The 6919-nt window shown below is 39.5% G+C and overlaps 1 pseudogene; it reads left to right on the forward strand.

Moving 5' to 3' along the window:
* Positions 1–3281: 3281 nt before the first annotated feature.
* Positions 3282–4521, forward strand: St13-ps9 (ST13, Hsp70 interacting protein, pseudogene 9; annotated as a pseudogene).
* Positions 4522–6919: the final 2398 nt, after the last annotated feature.

A 6919-nucleotide genomic window follows, 5' to 3' on the forward strand; every position in this document is an offset into this window, starting at 1 on the left:
TTTAGGTCTACATTATTTTGATATACAAATTAACTCAGATATTTATAACTGTAATATACAGCTGTCTTTTCACTAAAGTCATCATAATGTATTTACTGTATATTTAAATGCTAATGTCAGCTACTTCTGTCCTAAGTAGAGTAATAGAGAAAATGATTTTAAAATCTAACTAAATAAAACTTAAAAAACAACATATTTCATGTATCTTTTCATATTCATTCTGTTCAACATCTTAAGTTCACAGAAAAAATTTTCAGCACTACTATTAAGGAAACAATCTCATCCTACTTGCAGTGCTGATTATGTAGTTGCCTAAGAATTTCATAATAATGCAATTATGTTTTCTATTGTCTAAACCTGGCTTCACTGGGACACACAAATTTTTGCCAATAATATTCCTAAAACTAATGTGATATAAAATAATATTTTTAAAAAAATCATATATTTCACTCCACTTCTGTTATATCTCCATGTAGGTAATGGCTCTTTCCTCACTCTTCTTAAATAGCTTGTCTTCTCTTAAAGTAAGCCACCTAATCAAGAAAGCAGGAATAATTAAGCAACAGATGTTCCTAGAATGCAGGAAGACTGACAGCTTTTCCTTAATCAAAACTGAAGAAAACTGTGAAATAGATAGATTAACACCATCAGCCTAAGACAGAATACATCATGAAGTTGCATGAACACTGACAGGTATCAAACACTATCAGGACTCAATAAATTTCCGTGGCCGGAAAACTTTCAAGCTAATACTGTTCACCTTTATTAGTGCCTGAAATTCATATATTACTGGATAGCAACTAGATCTTAAAGTTTCTGTTTCCTTTAAATTCTTACCCCCAGCATAGTTTGTGTAATCCCAGTTCTTTTTTCTCTAGCTGTAACTTGCAGGAAAGAATCTGTTTAAGAAAGAGACACAGAACAGAGTTATCATCATGAAATTATAGAATTCAGCTCAGTAATTTCTAGATGTTGTTTCAAATGCCTCCTACCAGGGACAGTTCACATATTCCTCTTGCATTTACATTTCAGTGGGTTGTTTTCTGACCATTAATGTTCCTGTATGAAAGACACACACGCAGCCTTTATAATTTAATATGCCTTAAGCAGCACAAAAAGTTGGGCCACTGCCTACTCGCCATGCTGTTAGAATCCACCTCCCACCAGTAACTCCAAGTTACTACTGACTCATTTTATGTTCCATCCTGGCTGCTCTTAATTCCAATTAGCTACCCCTGTAGGTCACATCTTTTTGGCTCAGAGCCTATGGTGCTCTCCTTGTTTCTCTACCATATGGCAGCTCTTTTCTCTATCCTACACACTCTTAGCCTCCCATGGCAGCTTCTGTCTCGCCCCTCCTCTTCTTCCTCTTCCTCCTTCTCCTCCACTCCCTAATGGTCCCAAGTCCAGGAAACCTAAATCGCACATATCTCTCTTTTCCCCAGCTATTGGCTATTGACATCTTTATTTACCAATCAGAATTAACTGGGGGCCGGCTCCCAGAAGTGCAGGATCCAGATCTTGAGGCCCTGCACTAATATTACAATAACATCAAAAGACAAAACCTCAACATTCTTATGTTCATTCATCTATTTGCTTCAGTGGCTTATGGTTCAGATATCAAGCCTTGAGAAAGGTTATTGTATTGAACATTGAATAGTTGGTGAATATCGTCATTGTCTTAGAATAAGGACAATAATCCATGTCAATGCAATGGATAAGGGGGTAAGGTGTTTGTAGAACCTGATTTTAAATACACAGAAACCATGTAAGAATTCAAATGGATGTAAGTGTCTATAATCACAGCTTTTCTACAGAGAGATAGGTGGTAGGATCACTAGAAGCCAACATCCCAGTGATCCATAGTCTGTAGACCTGGCAGAAAACAAAGAGCAACACGGGAGTTTGTCCTATGACCTCAACACCTGGGCCATGCTATAAACAGCAAGCAGTGTATGCTCCCACATTTAACCACACACACACACACACACACACACACACACACACACACACACACAGACACTCATGCATGCACGTGCGCACATGATAAAAAGCAAGCATGTTATTCTTATAATGAAATAACTGTTATATTTACAATGCAGAAGAAATAACAAGAAAATTTAATACATTATCTCATGAATGTTGGGTCATAAAGAAAGGGGAATCTCTGTTTTCTATTATTGTAGTAAATATAATGGCTAAAAGAAACTTGAGGAAGAAATAGTTTATGTGGCTTATATTTCCACATCACATTCTATTACTTAGGCAAATAATGGCAGAAACTCAAGCAGGAACCTCAAGCCAGGAACTGAAACAGAAGCTATGGAGGAAAGTTCTTCCTGCCTTGCTTACCATGACTTGCTCAGTTTGCTTCTTATGTAACCCTGCCCACTGGCATTACATGGATTGGACTAGGCTCTTTCACATTAACTAATCAAGTCAATTCCCCACAGATTTGCCTTGCCACCAGACTAGTGGAGGCAAATTCTCAACAGACTTTCTCTCTTGCCAGATAACACTGACTTGTCTCAAGCTAAGAATTGAGCAACACAGAGAAATAATATGACAACTAAAGTTTGGACAATGGATACAATGTCACAAGAAAAAGAAGGGAGGAATTAAGGAGAAGAAATAATTTAAGAAGTGACACATATGGCTAAAGAATTCACTGTGCATATTGAAACAGGAGAATGAGCCAATCTCCACCACATAGGGTCTTTTTGTTCCCCTCTGCCCTTTCAAGCTTTCCTTCTATCCCATTTCCATGCCTTTGTGATTCTGCCACCCCATTCAACCAATTTCACATAAGATACCCAGAGATGCCACCCTAGACCAGGACTCAGATCAGAGTGTGATTCAATACTCAGAAGAGAAGCTTATTCTCAGGGTAGATGAGAATTTACACAGAGAGTCACACTAGACAACAATGCAGAAAGTGAGAGGATATCAGAGCATACATTACTAAATGGCATGTTTTTATCAGTTTTTCTCCTCAAAGCCCAGGTATCTATGTTGAAGAGAAGGTAGAAAGGTTTCAAAAGCCAGAAATAATAGATAATGCCAAGAAAATAGTGTCCTCCAAACAGGAAAGTACTGATAACTATATAAACTCACAGAGACTGCGACAGAATGCAAAGGACCAGAACAGATTCAGGTCACACAAAAGCTCAGCTTTAAGAAGGGAATCAGGGCCCCTTCTACTTGGCCACGTTGAGCTGCTCCTGAGCCTGGCATCAGGCCTCCACAGCTGCCCACCGCCTGAAGCTTCCAGCCTCTCCACTATGGATCCCCACAAAGTGTGCGAGCTTCTGGCCTTCCTGAAGATGTGTAGGCAGGGCCCGAGAGTCCTGCACACTGAGGGAGTGGGTGGAGAGCGTGGTGGAGATGGGTGGGTAAAGTACCACCTGCTACTCATAGAGCTAAGTCAGAAGAAAATACTAAAGAAGAAAAAGAAACAAAGTGACAGAGGAAAACATAAGACAGAGGAGTCATCAAGTGAGGAGAGCGATCTAGAAGTTGACAAGGAAGTTGTAACTGAACAAGACACTGATGCCCCTCAGGAAATGGGAGATAAAAATGCAGAGATAACCGAGGAGATGATGAATGAAGCAAATGAAAAGAAGGGGGCTGCCATCGACACTCTAAATGACGGTGAGCTTCAGAAAGCCATTGACTTGTTCACAGATGCCATCAAGCTAAACCCTCGCTTGGCCACTCTGTGTGCCAAGAGAGCCAGTGTCTTCGTCAAATTACAGAAGCCAAATGCTGCCATCCGAGACTCTGACAGAGCTATTGAAATAAACCCTGATTCAGTTCAGTCATACGAATGGCGAGGGAAAGCACAGTCTCCTAGGTCCCTGGCTAGAAGCAGCTCACGGTCTTGCCCTTACCTGTAAACTGGATTATGACGAAGATGTCTGTGCAATGCTGAAAGAAGTCCAGCCTCAGGCTCAAACAGTTGCTGATCATCGGAGAAAGTATGAGCGAAAACATGAAGAGCGAGAGATAAAAGAATGAATAGAAAGGGTGAAGAAGGCTCGAGAGGACCATGAAAAAGCCCAAGGTGAAGAACAAGCTAGAAGACAATCTGGGTTTCAGTGTGGCTCCTTTCCAGGTGGATTTCCTGGAGGAATGCCTGGAATGGGAGGGGCCATGCCAGGAATGGCAGGAATGCCTGGACTCAATGAAATCCTCCAGTGATCCAGAGGTTCTCGGAGGATCCAGAAGTCATGGTGGCTTTCCAGGATGTGGCCCAGAACCCATCAAATATGTCAAAATATCAGAGCAACCCAAAGGTTATGAAACTCATCAGTAAATTGCCAGACAAGTTTGGAGGTCAATTATAATGTCAAAGCCCTTACTGAATGAAGAACAGCTTAGCTCACTTACTGGATGTTCCAATAATACAATCCAGGGCACCTCTGACCTCACCGGAGAGCTGGGGCACTTCCAAGACAATCCCTACCCTCTGCATCAAATGCTGCTGAGGCATTTTACAGTGGTTTGCCCTTAGAGTGTTCATTCAGATAATGTTTTCCTACTAGGAATTACAAACTTAAAACATTTTCAACTTTAAACATATTTTTTAAAGATTTAGGGGATGTCATCTTCTACATTTTTCTTTCCTAATCTTTTTGAGTTTTTCCTTTTGAATTACTGGGCGAGGAAGGTGAATGTGGATGATTTGCTACTTTCATGAATGAAATAAAGATTTATTTGTGGGAAGCAAAGAAAACACATTTAAGTTGAAAAGAAGAGGGGAATTAGGTGGGAGTGGGAGCATCCTCATAGATGCAGGGAGAGGGGGAAAGTGTATAGGACAGGGGGGAAAGGGGATAACATTTGAAATGTAAATACATGAAATATCCAGAAAAATAAAATTAAAAAGAGAAGGAGAAGTAGACACAAAATTCCAATACAACCAAGAAACTACTTATGATTGATAACTGCTTGGAAATGGAAAACTAATTTTCTTCAATGGAGTGACACTCAATATATCAACCAGACTTTAGAGCAGGTCTCCTGTGCAGGAGTAGTTAACCAATACAGAACAAAGACTGTGTTTTCGTTGTGTATGTTTTGTGTGTTGTTTTGATATCTTTTGTTTTATTGCTTTGTGGGTTTTTTTATTCTTTTGTTTTTAATTTTGTTTTACTTGGTTTTAACTTTAGTTCTTTGGTTGTTGGTTTGGTTTTGTCTAATTTTTCAGAGAGAGAGAGAAAAATGGGAGGAGGGGAGAGGGGAGATGAGAGAGGGGAGAGGGAGAGAGGGAGGATGAAGTCGGTTGGCTAAAGAAGATCTATGAGGATGTTGGGAAAGGAAAGGGTATAATCACATATATTGTATTGAAAATGAAATTACAATTTTCAAAAAAATTGGAGTATGAAGAGAGGATATCCAAGGAGAGCAATAATTACTTTTAAAAAGATAGTAAGTTACTGTAATGCAAATTCTCTAAGTCATTGCTATTGCTGGTGATCCATCAGCCAAAAAGCATATCAACTTGCCCCTTCCTTGGAATTCCTCTTCTCTGTGTCACTTGGGGAGAAGTACCAGGGTAAGTTCTGTGTCTCATTTTGTGAAAAACTTTCATTAGTCTTATCCTCAACTGGCACTGAGGCCCTTTTCAGGCTGACCATTTTACTCAGGGTTGGAATTGTAGATAAATATGATTTCTCAGAAGAGCAGTAAAACGGACCATTAAAAACGTAGCACAAATTAGCTTTTCCAATGTAATTGACTGCACACAGAGGGACCATAAGGGATTTGGGACATGAAGCAAGCCCATTTCAATGTAAATGGAAAGGAACAAAAGTATTCAAAGAGGGTGTGCTAGGTAGTCAGGACAGACCTGGGCAGAAAACAAAAATAGACTTTTAATAACCTGGAAGACAAGGGGAAGCTTTTGAATACCAAGCTTGAAGCAATTTCTACAGTGTCTTCAGGTACAAACAAGTATCTACCAAACACAAATGAGCTGTGTTAGTGTAGCTCCAGGTACGTCTCACAGAGGAAGATGAATATCCTTCCCTTGGACTTCTATTGGAACAGCCGACAGGAAGTGTGAGATTGCATGGCTTTAAGCTTTTGTAGAGCACTGATTTTAAACACTTACCCTTTGAGTGATATATGTTTGGTGACCATGTGTTTCTCTTTTCCATCTTTATCTCTCTGTCTCTGCCTGTTTTTTTGTCTCTCTCTGTCTCTCTCTCTCTGTCTCTCTCTCTGTCTCTCTCTCTGTCTCTCTCTCTCTCTGTCTGTCTCTCTCTCTTTCTCTCTCCCTCTCTCTTTGTATGTGCACGTGAGAACATGTATGTGTGCCTGTCTTTATATTTGACATAGCTTTGGGTGTGGATGAACAGAATTGTAAAGCCAACTATCTCAGTACTTCAGCATGACCAAAGTATGAGATTTAAAAGATGTTCACTGGAATTTTGATGGCTTGTCTCAGATTACACGCACGGACATTCTGAGAAGTGTGGTCATTTTACTTGTCCTTTAATTTTTACTTATTTGTATTAATATAGAAGGGGTAACCAGAGCTTAAATTCACACTGAAATAATATCAATTTTTGCAAGTCATGACAAAACTTAGAACTAAAGGCTCGTTCTAACAGTAACACATTTAGGACTGAGATCAAGTAAATGACAAGGTTCAAGCTGTGGCTGAGAATTTTTTTCCCTGAAGATTTAAATGCAATAGATAAAAGATTTTCTTACAAATGTTATCCTGAGTTCTCATCAACACATTAATTTTCTGGACTTCATCTTTCAAGAAAGAGTGGATCAAGACGACAATTTTATTTACCCAAGTAGCTATATCCTCAATACATCTAGGCTGTTCTGGGTCAGATTTGATTTAATTTTCTGGTCTTCTCCAGACAGTGACTGGGAATATATTGCCAGAAAATTACATTGG

The sequence above is a fragment of the Rattus norvegicus genome, chromosome 4 (genome assembly GCF_036323735.1).
Source record: "Rattus norvegicus strain BN/NHsdMcwi chromosome 4, GRCr8, whole genome shotgun sequence".
Lineage (NCBI taxonomy): Eukaryota > Metazoa > Chordata > Mammalia > Rodentia > Muridae > Rattus > Rattus norvegicus.